Raw genomic sequence first — 12,985 nt, forward strand, 5'->3', positions numbered from 1 at the left:
AGCTGATCCCTGACCCTAGATGCCCTCATGCCAATTTTCTCCCTTTTCTTCCTTTTTTTTTGGAGGCCTTAATTTAGAACAAAGGAGAAGTGTCTTTGGGATTTTTTTCCCTCATCTTTAATTATTTATGAATCTTTTGGTTAATGGCTGGGCTGCTTCTGTAACTGCTGGGCCCAGCCCCCAGGGGAGAGCAGGAGGTGCATTTGAAGTGATGGGTTTTAAATGACACCAAATGCACAAAGGAGCAAACTGGGTTCTTGCCCAAGCAGATGAAGGTGATGGGTTTGTGGAGACCGCCCCTCGGGCAGTCACCGTTGCCAGCAGGAGCATTGGGGAGCAGGCTGCTGGGGCACCCCCTGAGCTCAGGATACACAGTCGGAGGCTTCCTTGGGAGGGGGGCTCTTGTGCTGCCCAGCTGCTTCCCCAGATTGGCTCTCTGCCTCCACCGCACCCCATTGCCATAGGCCGAGTCTAGCCCGGACGTGCCAGCCCTGGGCTCCCAACGCCTTCTTTTGGCAGCCTGGAACTGCCTTTTAGCAATACTTCCCCGCACTCCCCATGGAGCGGGCCCTCCATATCACCCCAGACTGTTCCTGCCTTTCTTTGGATCCCTACTACTTGGCTTAGTGCCTGGCACCTAGTAGGCACTTAATGAATACTTGGTGCCTTGATTTGCCACCGTCTGTTTGCCTTCTCTACAGGCTTAAAAGAAAAGTGTGGACTCCCTTCCCCTGCCTCACAAAACACCAGTAATAGCCCTCGGCACTGCCTGTGACCTTGTCTGATCCTCTCCACAACCTTCGGAGAAGTCGCAGGCTTCCTATTGTCCACCTGAAGGGGAGCGTTCTAGCCACTATCCCATGCTTCACAAGCGCTGACCTCTGCTCCCTTGTAGCCCCAAGATTCTCAGCGGATCCCAAGATCTAACAAAGCTTTGGAGTGTGTCTGATAACAAGCGCTGTGCACCCGAGGACCAACCTAGCTGAGGCACAGGAGGTTCATTGCCAGACAGGATTGGGTTGGGGGGAGTATACCAAGGGGCTGGACCTGAATTCAGAAAGACCTGAGTTAAAATCTAGCCTCACTCATTTATGAGCTGTGTGACTCTGGGCAAGTCACAACCTCTGTCTACTTCAGTTTTCTTATCTGTAAAAAAAAAGAGGGGGGAGGAATAATAGCACTTGTTTTCCAGGATGGTTGTAAGAATAAAAGAAGATAAAATGCATAAAGCATTGAGCAGGGGGCAGCTAGGTAACTAGGTGGTGTAGTGGAGAAAGCACCAGCCCTGGATTCAGGAGAACCTGAGTTCAAATCCAGCCTCAGACACTTGACACTTACTGTGTTACCCTGGGCAAGTCACTTAACCTTCATTGCCCTGAAAAAAAAAGCATTGAGCAAACCTTAAAGCTCTATATTATGGAAATGTGTTTCTTTTGTTTTGTTTTGTTTTGTTTTGTTTTTTTAGTGAGGCAATTGGGGTTAAGTGACTTGCCCGGGGTCACACAGCTAATAAGTGTTAAGTGTCTGAGGTTGGATTTGAACTCAGGTACTCCTGACTCCAGGGTCGGTGCTCTATCCACTGCGCCACCTAGCTGCCCCTTATGGAAATGTTTTACATGACTACACATGTCTAATCTATATCAAATTACTTATCTTCTGAAGGGGGGAGGGGAAGAAGGGAGAGAGAATTTGGAACTCAAAAATTTATTTATTTTTAATTTTACAAATTTTATCAATTTTAATTTAATTTATTTCTTTTTAAATTTTAATTTAAAATGAATAATCAAAATTTTTAAATGAATGTTACAAATTTTAAAATGTTAAGCTCCATATAAACTATATAAATGTTATTCACATTAATAGCAAAACTTTAAACTATATAAATGTTATTATCAGTAACAGCAAAACTTTAAACTATCTAAGCTCTACTAATTACTACTATTATTATAAATTGTCATTATCATAGGCAGTAGCAGGAGAATGCCAGGCTCAGACCCTAGAAAGGTGGAGTCAGAAAGATCTGGGATCAGGTCACGTTTCAGACGTTGCCCAGCTGTGTGACTGAGAGCAAGCCACTGGGTGTCTCTGAGCCCCAGCTCTCACTTCTGTAAAAAGAAGGAGCTGGACTCTGTTCTTGAGTTAAGGTCCTTTGGTCCACATGCAAAGGTCAACCCCAGGACCATGTAGATGAAGACAGTGAGGCAGGAGAACAAAGGAGCAGAGGACATGAAGACTGAATCAGGAACGTGAATGTTGAGCACAGAGCTCTAGATGGGCCTCGGTTCCCTGCTGGTCTGAAGTTTTTGGTGTCCCTGTCCTGGCTCATTCAGCTCAGCAGGACCTTCTCTCTCTGTCTGTCTCTGTCTCTGTGTCTCTCTGTGTGTGTATGTTTCTGTGTCTGTCTGTCTGTGTGTCTGTCTATCTGTCTTTCCAGAGACAAGCGCTTACATTTTTGTTTTGTTTGGGGGGGTTTCTTCTGGGTTTTGTTGTTGTTGTTTGGTTTTGTTTGGGTTGGGTTGGGTTTTTTTTACTAAGGTGTGTATGTCTCTCTCTCTGTTTCTGTCTTTCTGTGTCTGTCTGTCTCTCCAGAGCCAAGCACTTAGATTTTTGTTTTGTTTTGTTTTGGGGTTTTCTTGGGGGTTTTTTGTTGTTTTTTTACTAAGTTGGGCCCTCCCTTCAACCAATTGGCAAAGCACATTGCAAAACCTTGATTTTAGTGAAACTGAAAATATTAAGTATTTTTTTTCTTCTGAATCTCTTTCCATACTCCTGGGAAAAGCCCCCTGAAAGGGTGAGTGATGGGTTCAGGACAAAAAGGCCCTTCACTAGGTGAATCACCAAAATTAACTCGTGACCCACCTGAACTGATTGAGCTGGGACCCACTGAGAAAAGAATTCTTTCCTTTAAGAAAGAATTTATCAGGGGGCGGCTAGGTGGTGCAGTGGATAAAGCAACGGCCCTGGATTCAGGAGTACCCGAGGTCAAATCCGGCCTCAGACACTTGACACTTATTAGCTGTGTGACCCTGGGCAAGTCACTTAACCCCCATTGCCCTGCCAAAACAAAAAAAAGAAAAAAGAATGAAAGAATTTATCCATAGAAGGGATGAGTGTCCTCCATTTAACTCCAGGAGTGAAGGGAATGGTCCAAGAGGAATGAGCTAGTGACTTGCTTGCCCAGGTTAGGAATAACCTAGACCGTATTTTAAGATATCTTTTCCCTGTTCGAGATTCCTACAAATGTTGCCTAAAATCTCCCCTGGGGCCAGGTCATGTTGGAGGACATCTCTCTCCAAACTAAAAATGGTTTGGAACTAGATTCATACTGAATTAAATCAAATCACTTCGGGCAGATTTGAGTCCAGAGCTGAGTATTAGCATTAATGATGTTATTACCTTATGATTAAACTAGTTAGTCATTTATATTGGCAATTATTTTATTACATCATTATTAAACTAATTAGCCATTATTTTATTAGTATGAATTATTTAATTAGTATTATTAAACCAGGTATTAATTATTTTATTAGTATTCGCTATTTTATTAGCATTATTATTAAACCAATTCTTAATTATTTTATTTGTATGAATTATTTTCTCCCACAGTGCATGGCCATTTAGTGGAAGCTAGATGACACAGGGAAAGAGGATTGAATTTAGAGGTCAGTAAGACCTGAGTTCAAATCCTGTCTCAGACACTTACTAGCTGTGTGACCCTGGGTAAGCAATAATAATAATAACTAGCATTTATATTGCTGTTTGATCATTTGTCATATCTGACTCTTCGTGGCCCCATTTGGGGTTTTCTTGGCAGAGATACTGAAATGGTTTGTCATTTCCTTTCTCCAGCTCATTTTACAGATGGGGAAACTGAGGCAAACAGGGCAAAGTGACTCACAGCTAGTAAGTGTCTGAGGCCAGATTTGAACTCATCTTCCTGACTCCAGGCCCAGGACTCTCTGCACTATAGAGCCACCTAGCTGACCTTTAATAGCACCCACTTTGTTCTAAGCACTGTCCTAAGTAAGAGCTTTACAAATACTATTTCATTTGATCCTCACAACAACACAGGGAAGTAAATGCCATTATTATCCTCATTTGACAGATGAGACAGAGATTAAGTGACTTGCCCAAGGTCACGCAGCTAAATTTCAAAGGTTGGATTTGAATTCATATCATCCTGAGGCCATGGCATCTGGGTGGCACAGTGGATAAGAGTTCTGGGCCTGGAGTCAGGAAGATCTGAGTTTAAATCTGACCTCAGACACTTATTAGCTGTGTGACCCTGGACAAGTCACCTTACCCTTTTTGCCTCAGTTTCCTTGTCTGTAAAAAGAGCTGGAGAAGGGAAATGGCAAACCACTTTACCAAGAAACCCCCAGGTGGGGTCATGAAGAGTTAGACTCGAATGAACAACATCTTGACCCTAAGCCCAGCCCTCTCAAGACTATTTAACTGCCAAACAGGGAAGTATAGAGAGAGAACCCCAGCACCATCTTCTGAGGAAGGCCCAGGACCCCCAGAAAATTGAGCAGAGTTCAAGGGAGTATCCCCACAATGTCAGAGCTCTGCACAATCCTGACCTCCCCAGGCCAAACTGTCAGGAGCTCCAGTCTCTCTCTCTCTATCATCAAGTCAAGAGGTGTTTATTAATGGCCTACTATGTGCTAAGCACCAGAAATACAGGGAAAAGCAAAAGTACGATCCCTGCCTTCAGGGAGCTGACACTCTAATAGGGGCATCAACATGCAAATGAGTCTGTACAAACTATAGACAGGATACCTTGGGGATGTTTCGGACGGGAAGGATTAAGGAAAGGTGAGACTTTAGCTTGAACTTGAAAGAAGCCAGAAGGCAGAGAGGAAGGGGGGCATTCCAGGCTTGGGGGACAATCGGTCAAAATGCCTGAAGTTGTTGGAGGAGCAGTCAGGAGGCTGGCTGACCCTGGCAGTGATAGCCCACGGGGATCATTGAATAGGAGAGTAACACAATCAGACCTGACCTTTAGGAAAATCGCTTTAGGGGCAGCTAGGTGTTGTGGATAAACCACTGGCCCTGGATTCAGGAGGACCTGAGTTCAAATCCAGCCTCAGAAACATGATACTTACTAGCTGTGAGACCCTGGGCAAGTCACTTAACCCCCATTGCCCTGCCCAAAAAAAATCGCTTTGGTGGCTGCAAGGAGTTTGGATTAGAATGGGGAGAGGCTTGAGGCAGGCTAACGCCCCACCCCCTCCACCCCCAGCACGCTATACAATAGTGATGAGGGTCTGCACGAGGGGTATGATGCTCAGTGTCAGAGGAGAAAGGGGGGCGTGTTAGAGATGTCGATGGCTGCCTAGCTAAGAAGGAGCCCCAAACTGAGGACAAAGGACCACCCTTGGGCTGCAATGGCTTTGCGTCCCTGACTCCCCCCACTCAGGGGCATTGTAGACCCTGGTTACGTGGAATCCTCTCTCTCCTTTTCCAATTAACCTGATGCAACCTTGGACAAATTCCTCGCTTTCTGTGGGCTTCGCTTTGTTCTGTTGCAAAACTGGGTGAGGGTGGCAAGGGGAGATAATAGATCTCTAAGCCCCACCCCATCGCTGTCCCAGAAGCAGCCCGCACTGCCCAGCTAACTACGAGATGCTCATCGCGTCTTGGCCACCAGAGGGCAGCACAGGCTTGGAACAGGACAGGCTCCGGTGTACCTTGGTCCAGCCTCAGTACTTGATTTCAGAGACAGTAGCAGAAAATGATGCTGTGCACACAATAGGTGTGTTTTTATAGGCTTCTAGGACTGGAAAGGACCTTTAGAGATAGATTAGTGATGGAATTTGAACCCTGAGAACCTGATTTCAAATTGTCCAGCTCTGCTATTTGTATGACCGCAGGAAACCGGGTCTCATTTTCCTCTTCTGTATAAGGAAGGGGTCGAATTCCGGAGAGTAATTTGGAGCCATGCCCAAAGGGCTATGGGGCTGTGCATACCCTTTGACCCAGCAATGCCACTACCAGGTCTGTATCCCAAAAACATCATAAAGGAGGGAAAAGGATCCACATGTACAAAAATATTTCTAGCAGCTCTCTTTCTGATGGCAAAGAATTGGAAATTCAGGAGATGTCCATCAATTGGGGAATGGCTGAACAAGTTGTGGTACATGAATGTGATGAATACTATTGTGCTGTAAGAAACGATGAGCATCAGCTGTGATGGACTTGGCTCTTCTCAACAGTGCAATGATCCAAGACAATTCCAAAGAACTCATGATGGACTTCACATCTAAAAAAAAAACCTGTGGATTCTGAATGTAGATTGAACCATACTGTTTCTATTTTGTTGTGTTGTGAGTTTTTTTGAGGTTTTTCCCTTGTGTTCTGATTCTTCTTTCACAACATGACTAATGCAAAAATGTGTTTAATGTGATTGTATATATAACTTATATCAGATTGTTTTCTGTCTTCAGGAGAAGGGGAAGGGAGGGAGGGAGAAAAATTTGGAACTAAACATCCTATGAAAACAAATGTTGAAAAGTATCTTTACCTGTAACTGGAAAAAAAGAAATACTTTTAATATTGAAGAAAAAAAGAAATTCAAAATAATTTTCTGTTATCAATGAAACATGAATAAAATCTACTTAGAGATTAAAAAAAAGGAAGGGGTTGAATTGAATGGCCTCTAAGATCCCCTCTCACTTTAAACCTGCCATCATCTTGTGATCCTTCTTCTTTTTGGGGGTTTTGGTTTTGTTTTGTTTTGGGGTTTTTTGGGCAATTGGGGTTAAGTGACTTGCCCAGGGCCACACAGCTAGTAAGTGTCAAGTGTCTGAGGCTGAATTTGAACTCAGGTCCTCCTGAATCCAGGGCCGGTGCTTTATCCACTGTGCCATCTAGCTTCCCCGTGATCCTTCTTAAAGAGAAGGAAACCAGGGCCCAGAGAGGAGAAGGCATTTGTCCATGGGTGCACAGCCAACAAGTTAAAAAAAATCCAGCTCTCCTAACTCCAAGTCCAGGGTTCACTGGATTATACCACACTGCTCCCTGTTCATAGGAAAGTATACAGAGGACGGAGGAGGGGTAATAATTGCTCACATTCATAGAACTGAAGTCTCTAAAGCACATCACAGACGTTATTTCATTTGATCCTCACAACAACACTCTGATGCTGTTACTTTCCTCGTTTTACAGATGAGGAAACTGAGATTTAGAGAGGTAAAGGGAAGTGAGAAGGGCAGCTAGGAGGCGCAGTGCATAAAGCCCCAGCCCTGGATTCAGGAGGACCTGAGTTCAAATCTGGCTTCAGACACTTGACGCTTACTAGCTGTGTGACCTTGGGCAAGTCACTTAACCCTCGTGGCCCCCCCCCCAAATGGAAATGAGGCACAGTGGACAGTCCCACTGCTGACCAACATAGAAGGTTTGACCTGTTCTGTTTTTCTAACCTGACCTGCCTTGTACCTCCCTAGACAGCCTGATGTACCCTTTGCCCCCTCACCATATTTATGTGGGCCTTAGAATGGATACCTGATGTTTGCAGCTCAGGACTCTTGAACTCAAAGAGGCCCACCCCGAGGCAAGATCTTTGAGGGAACAAAACTTACTCCAGGCCAGTTCCTCCCTCCCAACTTCTTCTTCTCATTTTCTGTCCAGAGCGTGAATGTTCCTCCTTGCATCAGTTACCAAGCAGCCTCAAGAGCCAGGATAAACAAGTCCAGAAAGAGGAAGGGGCTTGTCCAAGATCAAGGTTATGTAACAGGTCAAGAGAACAGGAGTCTAACCCTGGAGACTCTCTATGCTAAGCCCCAACCAGAGGTGGGTGACAGGACCCAGACATGTCCAATGTCGAGCCACCTAGAAGATGAAGGGTTTGACCGAGATGGCCTCTTCTAGCGGTTAACAATCTACAAAGCCATGAATTTAAGTCTCCTAACTCTCAATTCTGGGGTCTCTCCATTACTTCCTATTCCCTTCCCTCCCAGCACCCCCTAGGCTGCTGAGTATCCCCAGGCCCAGTCTCCCCAGGCTGAGTGGCCTCCATCTTCTAGTGATGATGGGCTAAGTCAAAAGAGAGGACCTATGGGCTTCCTGAACAGAGGACAGGCTGGCTCCACATTATAATTCTCCAGACCTCAATCAATGAGGCAATCAACAAACATCTAATTAGACAGAAACAGAGCATTTATTAAGGCTTGCTATGTTCCAAATACAGAAAAAGGGAAGTCTGGTAGACAGGTAGGTTTGGGGAGTGAAAAACAAGTGGTTCTGTTTTAGACATGTTGAGTTTGAGATGCTTGTTGGACATTCAGTTCAAAATATCTGATAGGCAATTTGTGATGTCGGACGGGAGCTCAGGAGAGAGCCTGGGGCTAGTTATGGACATCTAAGAGTCTTCTGAAGAGAGAAGATAATAATTAAACCCTTGGGAGCAGATGAAGTCACCATGAGAGATCATGGAAAGAGGAACAGTCCAAGACAGAGCCTCATGATACAGTCATGATGAGGGGGAGTGGCATGGAGAAGAACCTGGCAAAGATAAATGAGGGGTGGTCAGGCAGGTGGGATTCAGAGTATGACAAAATTCTAGAGGAGTGTCCAGAAGGAAAGAGTGATAAACAGTATCAAAAGCTGTAGAGTTCAGGGGCAGCTAGGTGGTGCAGTGGATAGAGCACCAGCCCTGGAGTCAGGAGGACCTGAGTTCAAATCCAGCCTCACACACTTGACACTTACTAGCTGTGTGACCCTGGGCAAGTCACTTAACCCCAATTGCCTCACACACACAGGAAAAAAAAAGACAATATGAATGTATAAACTGTAGTAAGGAGACATATCACAGCAAAGATGATGAAGCTACAGGCACTGAGACCCTCCTGAATGAAAGGAAAGATCAATCCCACAGTGAAGGTGGACAGCCAGTGGACAGTGTCTCTGGCCATAAATTTCTGCTTTCCTTCTAATTTTGGCTCCTTTAGTTTTATTTTATCCACTGTACCACCTAGCTGCCCCCAGTTTATACATTCTTCATCGTCCCAGAGACCAAGACTAAGACATTTCTGGAAATCAACCATATTTTTGCCAAGATTAATAAGGTGCCAGAAATTCAGCCAGAGAAAGGGGAAGGGCAGGATTTCAAGCCTTCCCTGGCCTACACCACCTTGCCCTTTTCACTTTTTCAGCTCAGAATCGGGCTTTTCCAGAAGCAGGGATAGGTCCTATACCACAGACTGTGGCCCGAGACTTCAGACTACTGGCAATATAGGAATATCCCTTGAACTCTTGGGTGGAGATTCTGAAAAAAAAAATTAAATTCTTTCTATGGGTCACAACTGCTTCTCAGCCCAGCGTGAGCAACAGTTCCTTTATGACTTTTTATCATATGAACTTTTACACTGAAAACAACCACCATGGAGAGATGATAGGAGTAAAGTTTGGGGACCTTCAGGGGCCTGTGGGTAACCCTGATACAATCAGTTTCTTCCTTCCTACCCTGGGAATATCATTCTTAGAAAATGTTGGGGGCAGCTAGGTGGCACAGTGGGTAAAGCACCGGCCCTGGATTCAGGAGGACCTCAGTTCAAATCCAGTCTCAGACACTTGACACTTACTAGCTGTGTGACCCTGGGCAAATCACTTAACCCTCATTACCCTGCAAAAGAAAAGGAAAAAGGGGGAAAAAGAAAATATGCTAGAAACAAAAACACACCAAGACAAATAGATGGTTGTGGATAGTTCAGCTAAGTGAGAGTGTAGAGAAAGGCTCAAGAAGTTCCCATTCCAACCTCAATCCAAAATGTTATTTGGTAAGGAGAACTCTGATTGCTTCTATGTACTCATTAAAGCAGACTTGATCATTTTCCATTGGGAAAAAAAAAAGAAGGAAAGCAGAAAAGTGGGAAAAAATTGTATAGGTAGTCTTTCAGATAAAAGGTCTAATATGAAATGTACAGAAAACTTTGTCACATTTATAAGAATATGAGTCATTCCCCAATTGATAAATGGTCAAAGAATACGAATAGACAGTTTTTTGATGAAGGAATCAAAACTATATCCAGACATATGAAAAAGTGTTCTAAATCATTGATTAGAGAAATACAAATTAAAACAACTTTGAGGAACCACCCCACTTGTATCAGATTGGCTAAAATGATAGAAGGGGGAAATGACAAATGTTGGAAGGGATATAGAAAAATTGGGGCATTAATACACTATTGATGGGACTGTGAACTGATTCAATCATTTTGGATAGCAATCTGAAATTATGCCCACTGTATATCCCCTTTGACCCAGCAATACCGCTATTGAGTCTGTTTCCCAAGGTGATCAAGGGGGAAAAGGAAAAGAACCTATTTGTTCTAAAAATATTTACAGCAGCTCTCTTTGTGGTGGCAAAGAACTGTAAATTGAGGGGATGCCCATCCATTGGGGAATGGCTGAACAAGTTGTGGTATATGATTGTGATGGAATACTATTGTGCTGTAAGAAATGATGAGTTTGTTGGTTTTAGAAAATCATGGAAAGACTTGCATGAAATAATGAAGGGTGAAATAAACAGAACCAAGAGAACACCATATACAGTAAGAGTATATTGTTCAGGGGCAGCTAGGTGGCGCAGTGGATAAAGCACCGGCCCTGGATTCAGGAGTTCCTGAGTTCAAATCTGGTCTCAGACACTTGATACTTACTGGCTGTGTGACCCTGGGCAAGTCACTTAACCCCCATTGCCCCACAAAAAAAAATTTAAAAATAAAATAAAATGTTTAAAAAAAAAGAGTATATTGTTCAAGAATAATTGTGAACAACCAAGCTATTCTGATTGTTATAAATACTCAAATGAAGGAAGATGCTGTTCACCTTCAGAGAAAGAAGAGAAGTATGCATAGGATGGTTTTTACATATATTTATAAATCAGTCTCAAACAGTCATCTTCTCTAGTGCGGGGTGGGAAAGGATGAAGGGAGACAATCTGGGATTTAAAATGTAACAAAAAGAAAGAAAGAAAGAAAAAACCAACTATGAGAATGGGCAGCTATGTAGTAGAGTGGATAGAGTGCCAGGCCTGGAAGTCAGGAAGACCTGAGTTCAAATCCAGCCTCAGATGTGTGACCTTGGGCAAGTTATTCGACCCTTTTTACCTGAGTTCCTTGTCTGTAAAATGAGCTAGAGAAGGCCATGGCAAACTATTCTAGTATCTTTGCAAAGAAAAACCCAAACTGGGGCAGGGGCGGGGAAGGGAGTAGCTAGAGGGTGAAAGCACCAGCCCTGGATTCAGGAGGACCTGAGTTCAAATCTGACCTCAGACACTTGACACTTACCAGCTATGTGACTCTGGGCAAGTCACTTAACCCTCATTGCCCCACAAAAAACAAAAACAAAAACAAACAAACAAACAAAAACCCAAATGGGGTCACAAGGAGTTGGACAGGACCTAACAACAATGACAAAGGTGCTATTATTTTATATTATATCCCCATTTCACAGTTGGGGAAACTGAGGTAGATAGAGGTGAAATGGTTTGCCCAGGATGACCCACATAGTAAGTGTCAGAAAGAGGATTTGAACTTGGGTCCTCTTGTCTCCAGGTCCAGGGTTCTAATCTATTGTGCCACCCAGATGCCTCTGAAACCAGTAAATAAGGAAAAGTGGAAGATTTGGGAGGAGGAAGGGAAAGTTGAAGGGGCAATCTCCTGGTGAACACAGGAGGAGCTGGGATCAAGGCTATTTGTAGAGGGGCTGACCTTGACATGGAGAAGGGCCCCATCTATTGTCAGAGACTAAGGGAAGGAGGAAAGACTGGGGAGAGAGGACAAAGTGTTCTGAAATGAAGAGAAGGGGAGAAAAATGAGCTCTTGGCAAATGGCCTCCATTTTCTCCTTAAAATAAGATTGGGGGGCAGCTAGGTGGCACAGTGGATAGAGCACTGGCCCTGGAGTCAGGAGTACCTGAGTTCAAATCCAGCCTCAGACACTTAACACTTACTAGCTGTGTGACCTTGGGCAAGTCACTTAACCCCAATTGCCTCACTAAAAAAAAAAAAAAAGATTGGGTTCCTTAGTCAATATCACAGCTAGAGGCAGCAGGATGGCTCAGTGGATAGAAAGTTAGACCTGGAGTCAGGAAGGCCCGAGTTCAAATCCAGCCTCAGACACATACTGGCTGTTGTGAACCTGGGCAAGTCACTTAACATCTGTTTGCCTCAGTTTCCTCAACTGTAAAATGAAGATCATAAGAGCACCAACCTTCCAGGGTTGTTGTGAGGATCAAATGAGATAATATTTGTAAAGTGCTTAGCACTGTGCCTGGCACATAGTAGGCATCATATAAATGCTTATTCCCTTCCCTTCTGTCCTTTCTTCCTTCTTTCTCTGAAGTTTCAATGAAATTATTAGGGGACACTAGAAACAGACATTTGTATAGTGCCTTACATAAGTTGGAAACCAATGACCACTAGCAGGTAGGAAATTCCTCGATGTTCCTCTCTTTAAGCCCGGGGGAAGCCATCACATCCCTGTGACCGGTGACCTAGATCCTCCAATTCCTAAGAGAGGGGGAGGAGGAGAGAGAGGCAAAGCCAGAGGAGCAGAATGTGAAACTGGAGGTGAGCACACCACATGGGCATGAGGATACCTCAAACCCAGTATCCAGGGAAAATGAGGCAAGTGTTCTGGAGTCCTAGGGGCAAGCAAGCAGAGTTCCTGGCAAGAAAGCAAAAGCAGAGATGCCAAGACAAGTGCCATGGCTGAGCCCCATGCAGCAGATTTGGACAATTTGCCATTGCTGAGAACAGAACCAGTGATTCCTCACTTTCCCACCCTTTTCTTCCTTCCTACTCTCTCTCACTCTCTCTGTTCCCTAATTTCTCTGCTTGAGTTTGTTTTGCTGCTGTTTTAAGTTGTTTTTTCTAAAATAAAGATAACGATCTCTGTGCGTTTCATTTCTCAGGAGCAGATGATGAAAACCATTGGTGGCAAAGCACAGAGAGAGATTTTATGATAGTTAAGACCTTTCC

The sequence above is a fragment of the Dromiciops gliroides genome, chromosome 3, assembly GCF_019393635.1.
Source record: "Dromiciops gliroides isolate mDroGli1 chromosome 3, mDroGli1.pri, whole genome shotgun sequence".
Lineage (NCBI taxonomy): Eukaryota > Metazoa > Chordata > Mammalia > Microbiotheria > Microbiotheriidae > Dromiciops > Dromiciops gliroides.